This window comes from Nilaparvata lugens, chromosome 2 (genome assembly GCF_014356525.2).
Source record: "Nilaparvata lugens isolate BPH chromosome 2, ASM1435652v1, whole genome shotgun sequence".
Classification (NCBI taxonomy): Eukaryota; Metazoa; Arthropoda; class Insecta; order Hemiptera; family Delphacidae; genus Nilaparvata; species Nilaparvata lugens.
The window spans coordinates 66,365,954-66,380,608 of NC_052505.1; the positions used below are offsets into that span (position 1 = coordinate 66,365,954).

General features: G+C 33.3%; 1 protein-coding gene across 1 annotated transcript in view; it reads left to right on the plus strand.

Annotated features, from left to right (window-relative positions):
* Positions 1 to 14,655, plus strand: part of LOC111055262 (carbonic anhydrase 1) — a 54,838-nt gene that overhangs the window by 1,339 nt on the left and 38,844 nt on the right. The gene's annotated exons all lie outside the window — the stretch shown is intronic.

A 14,655-nucleotide genomic window follows, 5' to 3' on the forward strand; every position in this document is an offset into this window, starting at 1 on the left:
ACCGACAAGAAATTTTCTTTTCCGGGAGTTAATAGAAAATGCTAAAAGGAACTGACAATAACTTGGGAATGCACATAATCAAAAATATTTTAAAATCCAATAATTATTTAAAATATTTCCCTTATTTTTAGGAAAATGGAGTTTTTTATTAAAATTTTTCTATTAAATCCTTGGAATAGAATTGAGTGGATATGATTGTCTATGCTTTGGATGAAAACTGGATTTCTGAGAATCCTCTGTTGTATTCAAATGAATGGTCACTACCAATTCATACTAAATATAGAAACTATTAGATAACAGTATAGCGGAAATTTAGAAAGTGGGGAATCTGGAGTTACCAATTCACTGTCAGTCTCACCACCAAACACGTGAAATATTACAAAACCCCTAATGCTGATAAAGTAGTCGATTTGAGTTTTGAAATATATAATTGGAAAATAAATGAATTTGAAGAATAAAACAGTATAATTCAGAAGCATTGCTTGGAATTCCAAGTTCTCTAAGAATTGCTATTTTGCATTAAAGTCACTTTGGTTCGTTGAGTGAACATAAATTCTCATTTCTAATCCGCATTAATCAAAAATCCAGACTGACGCAAAACAAGTAGTAGTATCCCAATTTGCAAAACTACTGCAGATTGTAATGTACTACGATTATGCGAATGAAAATCGCATGTCATCAACATTGGTCTAGCTGACCCTGAAAGATACAAATTAACCAACCACATAACTGATTAAGCTCATCAATTTCGCATTAATATTATTAGCATTATCGCGTGGCCGCTTCTTATCACAAGGTCTTGAAGTCAAAGTGTTCATGTCATCCAATAAATTATCTTATATCAGTCTATTATTTAGCAGAATAGAGTAAAAAAGTCTTATCTTTTGCGGAATAGAGGAGAAAAACTCTAGTATTATTTTATGGTTGAAAAATATTTCGCGAATAATTTTATTGTTTGTCTCATCATATGGAATACTAAATGATTTAGCTGAGAGAGTCATTTACTGTACAATTCAGACGACGCTCATGGTACAGTATGGTTGATCAAATCGAGATTCCCAGTTTTTTAGTTTTCACCAATCTTAGCAAGTTTCTTGAATCGATTCCCGCGGTTTTGTAGGCTAATAACAGTTTTTGGATGATTAGGCTACGTGAAGAGAGTTTTTACTCGGCATCTTGGGAATCAAGACCATGATCAACCTCTAGCACTATAGTAGGTAGCTTTCATCATCATATTATTTATCTTATCATCGATTAATTTATTATTTTTATTCCAATCATAGAATTCTTATATTAGTTATCTGAAGTTTGGTATAATTGAAATAATACAATTACGATTGAAAATATTATTTGTGTGTTTCACCATTCATCAACCAGTATCTATTACTATATTTCATACATACTGGTTATACGGTTCATAATAGCCTAAATGCTCTAGTCTAGATCAGGAACCAGTGAGAAATCTATCAATGGATAAACTGTAAAATTTTTAAAAAGATGTGTAATGTGTGTGAAAAGTGGAATTGTGACTCAAGATTGAAAATAGACGCAACGTAAGAGAGGGGTAGTCTCTCTAAAATCTAAAATCATCTCTTTAATAAGTTGAGAGCTGAACTATTAAACTTAAGAAAACAACAGTACTATAGCTATAAACTTACAGAAGATTTTATTGTTTCGATGTCTTGGTGGTGAATAGAGATAGGTCGAACAAATGCAGTAAAACTTTCAACACTTTCATGTCCCGTCTGTAAAACTGTACTTCAATTTCTATACATTCATCAATCATAAATGTTCAGCATGTAGGAATCACGGAATGCAGTGGTTTGACTTTGACTTTCGTTGATAAATGATTGGAAGACTAATGTCATATTTACTGGCGTTGTATACTGGGAAACAATAAAAAGGCAAAAAACGGAAAAAATTGTAGGAAATCACAGAGAAGTTGAGAGGACAGGTGGTACACAAATACAGATATTCTTAAAATTCAGAAGTGCTTAGAATTCGTTCTACTTGAGGTTTTTGCATATTTTTTGTTCGACTGAGGGTGATGAACTCTATTGGTTTCTGATTAAGTTTTTTGGTTCTTATATCACATTTGAGAATTCAGTACTTCGGTTGTAGGCCTTTCCATTATCGTAACATTATGTACACATTCTATGTAAAATTATTATACACTGTTACCAAAATATATTATGTAATCGACTTTACTCTCAGCAGCGTGTTTGTTTAGAGTGATAGCATTTATTTTGTGTCACTGAAACGATTTTCCTTACTTTAAAGATAAAAATTACTATTATTTTGTTCCAAGCTAGAGAAGATATCACATGTCTTATTAATGGTTGGCCTAAGGTAGACCATAGATAAAACGTCGAAATATGATACCTTTCAAGAGAGTGCAATTTATTAGTACACTTAAGTTGGTATTAAATTTTATTGTTACCATACGACGAAGGGAAATACTACATTACAATAGTTGACTGGCTCATTAAAGCATATTTTTCACTAATGACCTTCAGTTGGTAGTAATTCTGTACGTCGGGAGAGTTATTGCAGTGCAAACTAATTACAGTACTATTATTCATTTTGATCGTTTTCCAATTGTTCAAGTGTTGAAGTATCCTTACTTACATTGTGATGAAAATGATTTTTTTTCTGAAGGTGATGTCCACATGAGCTTTAGGCTTGGGCGGTAATGAGTTGGATGAAAATGAGAGATGAATGAACCTACAGTTTTAGGTGAGCTCCGAACCACCAGGAAGCGATCTTAAAACTAGAGTTTGTTCACTATAAGCTTACACTCTAGTATAGACTACCATCTTCCAATTGGTCAAGAAAATACTAAGCTCACAGATATTCTGTGAAGTAATAGGCTACTGTTTTGGAGCTATACGATTGTAGACAAAATTCATGTGAATATTGAACTTGAATTCACCACTCCCAGCTCAATATTGAACTTCTGTTTACAAACTAGCTTCACATGTTCCTTACAATATTGGGAATCATTATAGGATATTGGAAGCATGATAATTACTTTCAACCAGAATACAATAGTTTACAAGTAACAACCATCAATTTATGATGAAGGTTTTTAAAAGTGGTTTGAACTTCGGTTTAAATTCATGATTATTAACTGAATAGACAACACTTCCATTTTAACTCATAACACATCACCAATTATCGACCAATCAGAAGAGAGAAGGTGGATTTAGAAATATTACCCAACGTCTGCTGGCAGAATTCCGAGTTAAGAGTACAAAGTATTGTTCAATCAAGAGAGAGTAGGTGGAATCAAGAATTCTTGTGGATTTGATATCTACCATTCTTGTGAATTTGTCAGGACCGGCTGACGGAATTGAGAGTTGGATGCATTTCAAACTGTTGACCAATCAGAAATGAGTACCGTAGACGGAATCGAGAGTATTTATTGTCATTGTACAAGTGATGCTAATTATTAATAATATTTATCATGCATAATATTTATCCAGCGTTAGATACATTTCGAGTTGTTCACCTATCAGGAAAATGTAGGCGGAGTCTAAAGGCGTGTCTCTTGTCTGGAACTGAGTTGTTAGTACTTTATTCTATTGCCGGAATATGTGTGGTGTTTTAGAAGGAAGTAAAGGTTTTGAGGATTATATGAGTGGATGATATTGTAATTTATGTTTTTTAATAGGTTGTACGTTACAGTGAATTGATTTTGAAATAGACTAATGTACGATAATTTTCAATTCCTGTCCACTAACAAACAAAACTGACTTTATATAGTAGGGTTTTAGAATAAAAATTCCAGCATTTATTTATTGCAATACAAAATAATGTAGTAGATGAAGACTGATAACTCCCTATCTTAGTGCTATCTAACGATATGTTATAGGTTGATATTATAACCAATTATATTGAGATTTTCAACGAATATTCCCAAATGCAAGTGATGCTCCCTTGAGAACCATGGATTTATAGTATTGCGCATGCTTCCCCAAATTTTTATCCGTTTTTCTCTCAATAAGATTATGTTACCTGAAATTGAAGCTATTTTCCCGATATCATGAGATATAGAAATTAAATTCATGTTTTTTCTTGTGAGTGATTCCAACTACAGTATTTGGGTGAGTGATTCCAGCTACAGTATTCAGGTCCGAAATATAATTGTCACGATTGACAGATTACCATTCAAGCGAATTATCAAAATACAGTTTGTCATCAATTGGACTATCTTCCACACCTGGACGAATCCGAATACCTTGAATGATGGAAAACTGGCCTGATTGTGTCAATCTTACTATCCGGAAGCTTCCGCGGTCGGCTGGTGTTTTTACGTTTCATTAATCTTGGATAGTGATTGCCAAGGCAAGCCCTGAAAGCACTGAGAGACAGAGATCAGTGTTCTCTGCACTCTGCTTGCTGCAAGGTGAACCAGTACCTGCACTAACCAGGCATCAAACTAGCCAACAATAATTCAATCGTTATCGGTTATCTTATTCATTATTACTCTGTTCTTACTGTTCTCCAGTTGTAATTCTTCAACTCAAATACCGGTAATAGATGAGTTAATTCGCGTGCCTGCCGGTGAAATACACTAATTTGACCAATGTAAATATGCACGTGTCATATCTAATGACTTCAAGAGATTTCTCCCTTTGAAGTCACCTCTTAAAGGGGATGATTCCATAAGAGAATTGAAATAATATTGAGATGGGAGGATACCGGAGGCTCCTCTCCTTTTTACATGAAAAAGAGCATCGGAATTAACTACAAATTTTTCCGTATTCTAAGTTGTCCAAATTCCAATACATACTTGCCTTTCATCATACCAAGTAGTTAGGATCTTAGTCTTTCACCACTTTCCTTCAACCGTCCTATTATCATTGATGACGCTTATTCCACTCATCCCACCATCCTTAAAAATTTCCACCATGAAGTTGTTCTTCTATGTATTATGATTATTGAAGTCTTCTGAAAATTAATCTGATTGCTGATTGACAAGAAACTGACAAACTAACAATAAGAAACAGCAGAGAATCTGGAATCCAAAATGTTTCTCTTAAGCTCATACCCAATCAATATTTTGTATAATCTTTCACCCATGTTCATTATCAAGGATGGCATTGGATCATAATGGAAAAAACAATCTTCACTGAAGATTAATTTTAAATTTTAGAGAAATATGTACAAATCTTTTCAACTTAACTCATAAAACTCGATATGGAGTTCGCATGTATCGTAAGAAGCAGATTAACATATTTACTCATATTCACGACGAAAAATTATTGACTGACTGTGAAACATCATGACTTCAATAGCCTTGATGTCTTGAACATATATCCGACACACGATCTTTCAGGAATATTTTCCACGTGATTTTCATTTCCCTCTCCTTTGGAACGATAGCTCTATAATTTTATGATAAATCTATTAGTTTCATACAAGGAACTGGTTGAATTTCCAAAAATACTGTAAAGTGTACAATATACGCCTTGTGAGCAGGAATATGGAGATGTGTATGAGTAGAAATCAATTTGAGATTACTTTCTATATTCAAAAGCGAAAACTGAAAATTGTAACTTTCCATCGCTTTTCATCAAGTTCACTCCCATCTTTGAAGGTCTAATCATTATCATCTTCGATTCACTATAATACTCAGGGAAAATGAAGCAATTGAAAAAATAATTAATTCAAAACTTTTTTGGCATGTTTTAAAAAAGTTATCGAGTTACAGTGCAACTCACAGCTCACAGTCACAAGATATAATAAGGATGATAGAATAGTCTAAAATCCAAATAGTCCAGTCACTATATACATTGGTGCATGCAATTTATATTGTAGTTCTGATTTTTTAATATATATTCTTTGGGTACATAACAGAAGTCCAGAACCAATTTCTTCATGCAAAATTTCCTTTAGCTAGATACAGAATGACCCAAAAACCTCGTATTTTCGGCCCATTTTTCAGTTTTCAGCTATTTCTGCCAAATCTCGTAATCGGACAGGAAAATTTGTTCTTTTCTTTTTTCTATATTATAGAATTATGAATAGAATGAAATCATTCGGATCTCTCTATCTCCTATGAGTACTGAGTTATAATTTTTCAAAAATGAGTGAAATTTGAAGAAAAAATCAATTTTGATGAATTCTAGTTTTTGATCAACAATATCTTATGATTGTCACCATTTAGATGTATAATTCAAAATCCCTCTGGGCGTATTTCTGTGCTCTACAATCTGAGATCAGGTTGAGCGCTCTATCTCATATGGATTTCCAGGTACACCTTACAACAATGCTCCTTGTATTGTGAAAACACCTAATTTTCAGCTTCTACCATCATCACTACATTGTCCTCACATTGATATTTCGCACAATGACATAAGTTTATAGATAGAACGCTCTACCTAAAATACGTCAAGAGGGATTTTGAATTATACATCTAAATGGTCACAATCGGAAGATATTGTTGATCAAAAACTAGAATTCCTCAAAATTGATTTTTTCTTCAAATTTCACTCATTTTTGAAAAATTATAACTCAGTACTCATTCGAGATAGAGAGTTCCGAATGATCTCATTCTATTCAGAATTTTATAATCTAGTAAATAGAAGAAAACAATTTTTCTGTCCATTACGAGATTTGGCAGAAATAGCTGGAAACTGGAAAATGAGTCGAAAATACGAGGTTTTTGGGCCATTCTGTAACTAGCACAAGGAAATTTTGCATGAAGAAACTGGTTCTGGACTTCTCTTATGTACCCAAATAAGAAATAATATATTTAAAAATCATAACTACAATATAAATTGCAAGCACACCCCCTTTTTTATGTCTTTATTGACTGGACTAAAACGCCAATGGAACGGTTAGAGCCTTCTCCTTCCCAAAAAGAAGCATCGATTTTCCAAACTTATTAGATCGTGATCCACTATAATTTGTATTTAAGTTTTAGTTTTCTGATTCGCACCATATTAAACTCACATAAGCTGCGTACAGATTTACGCGCCGCGAACATGAGCAATTCACTTTTAATCAGCTGATGCCAAGCTTTTTATATCATCATATCTGTAAAAATACAGATATAGTCAACTGATTAAAAGTGAATTGCTCATATTCGCGGCGCGTATATCTATCTATACGCACCTATAGATGAACATAATCTGAACAGACGCTACAGTGTATGTTAACTTTTATGATTCATTCATGCTGGATATCTGGTCTCGTTAGTAGGCCTAACGAGCTACGAATTGAACAGGTTCTCCTATTCTATTTCTATCCTTTCTGTTACTATGTATGCTTCGTCCACATCCTCTTGCTATGGCTTTGTCATACGGCCAGAATATTACTGTGTACTGAATAGATGAATGTAAGAGCTTGTCCAGTCAATTATTGTAAATAGACCCACATGCGTCTGTAGTGGACAGCAGCGGTTCCCACCTCAGTTTGGTTTGTAGAGCTATTGTGAGGTTCACTATCAACTGTCAGCATTCCGTATAAATAACATCAACGTTTCCCATCCAACCAATGCTGTCAGTTTGAAGTAGATATCACTTTTAAACAGTGGTGATGACGTCACTTACACTACTCCAACGAACTCGCCAGACCTAGGCCAATGAATCAAATGATAAAATTCCCAGCAGATTTCTTTCAATTCCATTAAACAACGTTTGAACAATTCTTCTCATAGTCCTCTCCAATGGCAATTTTACGTATTGAGGGGCTAGGGAGTACACTGTTATTCCATAATTAATAATACTCTGTATCATTGAGAAGTATATAATTCTTTTGGTATTCACTGGAAAGTAATGACTAATTCTAGAACACTTGTAAAGCGCCACCTTCATTATTCTTGTCATTATATCAATATGGGTTTTGAATCTCATATGTAAATCAAAGTTTATACCCAGATGTTTAATACTATCATTAACTGGAAGGCGTTGACAGTTGCATACTACTCTATTCTCTCTTAAGCATTCTGTTTTATGACATACCACGTTGAACAAGTTAAAAGCATTTACAGTTATTCTATGGTTCTTAAATATAATCATTTGAGTTTTCTGAGCATTCATCTTGATAGAATTATTGTAAAAATATTTCACTACCATATTCAGATCCTGCTGCATGTTTCTCAAGCCCATTTGTAAATCACTATCCATGACATAGAGTAAATTATCATCTGCATATTGTAGTATACTACCCTTGAATGCTAGACTAGCCAAATCGTTGACATAAATATTGAAGAGTGTCGGCGAGATTATACTACCCTGAATTAATCCGCATGTCTGATTATAACCACTACTAATTGATGTACCTATAATGACGTGCAATCTCCTATCCCTAAAATAGTCCTCAAATATCCTAAGAAATTTTCCACTAATGCCTATCAATTTTAGTTTGGATAGCATGATCTTATCAATCACTTTTAACACTTCAGTGATTGCTTCAAGATCGCTCGTCAAGATATTTTTATATTTCTCCTAAGTGTAAAATGATATTTTTCTCTCTTCTCAATTACTGAATGGTCGAAGTAACTTTGTTCTTGACTTGTTATCATTGATAAATTCTTAATAATATTAAGATAATATTTCAACTGTTTGCACACAGTTGGAATCTCATTAATTTATATAATGTTGAAAGTTATAGTCCGGGCGCAAATGTCATGAATAAGGCACTTCGTGGTCATTTTTGAGTAACAGCCGTGGAAGATGTCTCAATTTCTTCGTTAGGTCTAGCATAATAATGATCGTGATGATGATAAGTCGAAATCACAGGCAAACACCTCGGAAACAATATGGCCGCCAAAATTTTCAGGGTTTTGCTATATCGCTTGTATTTCAATAACCGTTCATGATATTGAATCGTTTTTTTATGATCTTGTTTTTTCATGATGACAAACATTTTTGAGATTGCCATCGTAGATATTCTCTTTCTACACATAATTAAAAAGAGATTGATACCAATCTCAAGTCTGTACCTTCAAGGAGTCATGAGTTACACGGTTTTCTAATAATTGTTGGGATTGGCATTTGGTAGAAAAAGCGTGTTTTCCGCTGCAAACAGTACTTTTTACTCTTTTTCCGATGACGCTCCAGCCGTAAAATATGGGCTTACAGCCTCCAACCAGATACCATTTTGAATCTTTGGGAATATTCTACAACACTATACAAATAATACTAGTGTTTGTCTACTGCGAATACATATACAGAGTGGAAAGTAAAACATTGTCCCCGAAAAATGTATTTTTCAAGTTTTTGAAGTTGAATAAATAATGGAAAAAGAGTTGTCGAAATGAGATGAATCTCTCAAACATTATTGTTTGGTCAATTCTTAACTTTTTGGTGGTAGAACCAATCCGATATCTCTTACAATAACTGAATAACAAGAGATAAAAAAAATTCTGTCAATAATGACCGCCATCTTGTATTTTTCAATGATGTCGATAATTTTTTTTTGTTTCCATCATCAATATTCTTATTTGTCTTATTGTAACGAAGAGATTGAGACCATTTGCAAGTCTCTATCTTGAATTAGTCATGAAAAAATCGATTTTATAATTCTAGCTTGTTACCTCATGCGTATGGAAAACGCAACAGAAATCATGCAAGGTTTTCTTTGAAGGGCGCTGGAGAACTCATTTTTTGACGTACAGTGCATGAAGATACATCGTTACAAAGTTGAAAAAGCTCTCTAAAGTTCATAGATTCAAAGTTTTTCTGTATCTCTTGCACAAAAAACTTATAATGGAATGAAATTTGAACAAATTTAGAAAAAAAGTTTTTTTTGGGCTTTTGAAGGTTATAACTAAGAAAATATGCGTTTTAGAGAAGAATTTTATAAAACAAAAATTTTAGAGGAAGATTTTAAAAATATTTCCGTTTATAAAACCTGTTCAATATCTTGAACGGTTATTGAAATACAAATACAAATATATAACAAAACCCTGAAAATTTTGGCGGCCATCTAGTTTCCGAGGTGTTTGCCTGTGATTTCGACTTATCATCATCACGATCATTATAATGCTAGACTTAACGAAAAAATTGAGACATCTTCCACAGCTGTTACTCAAAAATGACCACGGAACGACATTTGCGCCCGGACTAGTATGAAAAGGCATGAAATTAGAGATAATACCACAGAAACTATAATAAAACCACTTATTTATCCTACTAAAAGTAATGAGTTATAATTTTTCAAAAATGAGTGAAATTTGAAGAAAAAATCAATTTTGATGAATTCTAGTTTTTGATCAACAATATCTTATGATTGTCACCATTTAGATGTATAATTCAAAATCCCTCTGGGCGTATTTCTGTGCTCTACAATCTGAGATCAGGTTGAGCGCTCTATCTCATATGGATTTCCAGGTACACCTTACAACAATGCTCCTTCTATTGTGAAAAACACCTAATTTTCAGCTTCTACCATCATCACCAACTACATTGTCCTCACATTGATATTTCGCACAATGACATAAGTTCATAGATAGAGCGCTCTACCTAAAATACGTCAAGAGGGATTTTGAATTATACATCTAAATGGTCACAATCCGAAGATATTGTTGATCAAAAACTAGAATTCCTCAAAATTGATTTTTTTCTTCAAATTTCACTCATTTTTGAAAAATTATAACTCAGTACTCATTGGAGATAGAGAGTTCCGAATGATCTCATTCTATTCAAAATTTTATAATCTAGTAAATAGAAGAAAACAAATTTTTCTGTCCGATTACGATATTTGGCAGAAATAGCTGGAAACTGGAAAATGAGTCGAAAATACGAGGTTTTTGGGCCATTCTGTAACTAGCACAAGGAAATTTTGCATGAAGAAATTGGTTCTGGACTTCTCTTATGTACCCAAATAAGAAATAATATATTTAAAAATCATAACTACAATATAAATTGCAAGCACACCCCCTTTTTTATGTCTTTATTGACTGGACTAAAACGCCAATGGAACGGTTAGAGCCTTCTCCTTCCCAAAAGAAGCATCGATTTTCCAAACTTATTAGATCGTGATCCACTATAATTTGTATTTAAGTTTTAGTTTTCTGATTCGCACCATATTAAACTCACATAAGCTGCGTACAGATTTACGCGCCGCGAACATGAGCAATTCACTTTTAATCAGCTGATGCCAAGCTTTTTATATCATCATATCTGTAAAAATACAGATATAGTCAACTGATTAAAAGTGAATTGCTCATATTCGCGGCGCGTATATCTATCTATACGCACCTATAGATGAACATAATCTGAATAGACACTACAGTGTATGTTAACTTATTTATGATTCATTCATGTTGAATATCTGGTCTTGTGAGTAGGCCTAACGAGCTACGAATTGAACAGGTTCTTCTATTCTATTTCTATCCTTTCTGTTACTATGTATGCTTCGTCCACATTCTCTTGCTATGGCTTTGTCATACGGCCAGAATATTACTGTGTACTGAATAGATGAATGTGAGAGCTTGTCCAGTCAATTATTGTAAATAGACCCACATGCGTCTGTAGTGGACAGCAGCGGTTCCCACCTCAGTTTGGTTTGTAGAGCTATTGTGAGGTTCACTATCAACTGTCAGCATTCCGTATAAATAACATCAACGTTTCCCATCCAACCAATGCTGTCAGTTTGAAGTAGATATCACTTTTAAACAGTGGTGATGACGTCACTTACACTACTCCAACGAACTCGCCAGACCTAGGCCAATGAATTATATCAACTTCCGACAGGAAGAGTCAAGGTTACTTCAAGGTCTTGGACAACATTTATCAGGATTGCTTGGTTGGCTGCATAGCCACGGGTTTAGATTGCAGAGTAGATGATATTTTTATCAGTATGTGATAATGCAACGTAGTGGTTTGGATAATGTTAGAACTGCTGTTGCCTTCTTGAACTGTCATCAGCTGTCAATAAGAACAGAAGAAGGTTAGATTGGATTTCTTCATAAATAATGTAATGATGAAAATTGTATACTATTATATAGGAGTACAAACAGGCCACAGTACTCAGGTTATAGGCTTATTTCGTAATGTAGTTATAGTTATATACAAGAATTAATTCAAGTACATTATCAATTGTGTTAATAATATTCTATTTACTTCCATTAGTTTTTTGTTTGAACAAACTAGAGCCTTTTTCCTGCTTTCTTTTTCAAGATACCAGTTACGAACTATTACAGCTTGGCATTACTTATTCATATTATAATACGAGAAAATCGAAGTTCATTATTTTGTATTATTCTAAAAGATAAGAGAAATAAACCAGAATCAGAAAAGTCACAGATGATTGCAGAGGAGAAAACGTTTGAGAGAGCGAGAGAGAAAGAAGGGAGAACTTTCCAGAGGTTAGAAAACTCCCCTCCCAATATTGAATCGTTCGTCATTCATATTCCAGTAAGAAGCCTACTATACTTTGATCTCATTAAGCTTCCACTATTTTCTTCGTATCTTCTACAAAATGTCATACGTTTTAGGGATTGTTACGGTGTGAGAGTAATCCTTGTCTGATGCAAGAAACATCAATATATCACAAAAAACATAATTTTCCCCCCATTACATTTTTTAGAGGCAATTAAACATTAAAATTGATTGGCATCTCAATAAACAACTATAAAATAAGCTACAACTCGAGACAGCAGTGGTTAATTTCAAATGATAAATAAATTTGAAATGCCGATAAACAAGGTCTGTTGGTTGGCCTGTTATCCATCTTCTAATTGTAATCAAGCATTCACCGATTTGTTCCGTGCCAGCATGCTTTAACAACCCACTGATAGCCTGTGATGAGAGACTAAAGACCTCACAACGATAAAAAATAGTTGATAACATAACAATACCACAAACAGAGCATATCAAACATTCCCATTATTTTTTTTTTTTGCAGAAAGAGCCAATGTGAAAGGCCAAAGACACTGTATGAAGAATTTTTTACTTCCAGACGGATAATAGATTAAATATATATATTTTTTTAATAAGTAAAGCAAAGTATTAAATGTTCATTAATCTTTACCATTTCTTGTTCCTTTTGAAAAACCTTCTAATGATGTAAGAATGGATGAGAAACAAGATCCAAGAGAGTTATTCATTTTCTTAATACATTCAACAACATAATTTCGATAGAACTTTATTGAATGAAATGATGTTATCAATCACTTTTAACACTTCAGTGATTGCTTCAAGATCGCTCGTCAAGATATTTTTATATTTCTCCTAAGTGTAAAATGATATTTTTCTCTCTTCTCAATTACTGAATGGTCGAAGTAACTTTGTTCTTGACTTGTTATCATTGATAAATTCTTAATAATATTAAGATAATATTTCAACTGTTTGCACACAGTTGGAATCTCATTAATTTATATAATGTTGAAAGTTATAGTCCGGGCGCAAATGTCATGAATAAGGCACTTCGTGGTCATTTTTGAGTAACAGCCGTGGAAGATGTCTCAATTTCTTCGTTAGGTCTAGCATAATAATGATCGTGATGATGATAAGTCGAAATCACAGGCAAACACCTCGGAAACAATATGGCCGCCAAAATTTTCAGGGTTTTGCTATATCGCTTGTATTTCAATAACCGTTCATGATATTGAATCGTTTTTTTTATGATCTTGTTTTTTCATGATGACAAACATTTTTGAGATTGCCATCGTAGATATTCTCTTTCTACACATAATTAAAAAGAGATTGATACCAATCTCAAGTCTGTACCTTCAAGGAGTCATGAGTTACACGGTTTTCTAATAATTGTTGGGATTGGCATTTGGTAGAAAAAGCGTGTTTTCCGCTGCAAACAGTACTTTTTACTCTTTTTCCGATGACGCTCCAGCCGTAAAATATGGGCTTACAGCCTCCAACCAGATACCATTTTGAATCTTTGGGAATATTCTACAACACTATACAAATAATACTAGTGTTTGTCTACTGCGAATACATATACAGAGTGGAAAGTAAAACATTGTCCCCGAAAAATGTATTTTTCAAGTTTTTGAAGTTGAATAAATAATGGAAAAAGAGTTGTCGAAATGAGATGAATCTCTCAAACATTATTGTTTGGTCAATTCTTAACTTTTTGGTGGTAGAACCAATCCGATATCTCTTACAATAACTGAATAACAAGAGATAAAAAAAATTCTGTCAATAATGACCGCCATCTTGTATTTTTCAATGATGTCGATAATTTTTTTTTGTTTCCATCATCAATATTCTTATTTGTCTTATTGTAACGAAGAGATTGAGACCATTTGCAAGTCTCTATCTTGAATTAGTCATGAAAAAATCGATTTTATAATTCTAGCTTGTTACCTCATGCGTATGGAAAACGCAACAGAAATCATGCAAGGTTTTCTTTGAAGGGCGCTGGAGAACTCATTTTTTGACGTACAGTGCATGAAGATACATCGTTACAAAGTTGAAAAAGCTCTCTAAAGTTCATAGATTCAAAGTTTTTCTGTATCTCTTGCACAAAAAACTTATAATGGAATGAAATTTGAACAAATTTAGAAAAAAAGTTTTTTTTGGGCTTTTGAAGGTTATAACTAAGAAAATATGCGTTTTAGAGAAGAATTTTATAAAACAAAAATTTTAGAGGAAGATTTTAAAAATATTTCCGTTTATAAAACCGGTTCAATATCTTGAACGGTTATTGAAATACAAATACAAATATATAACAAAACCCTGA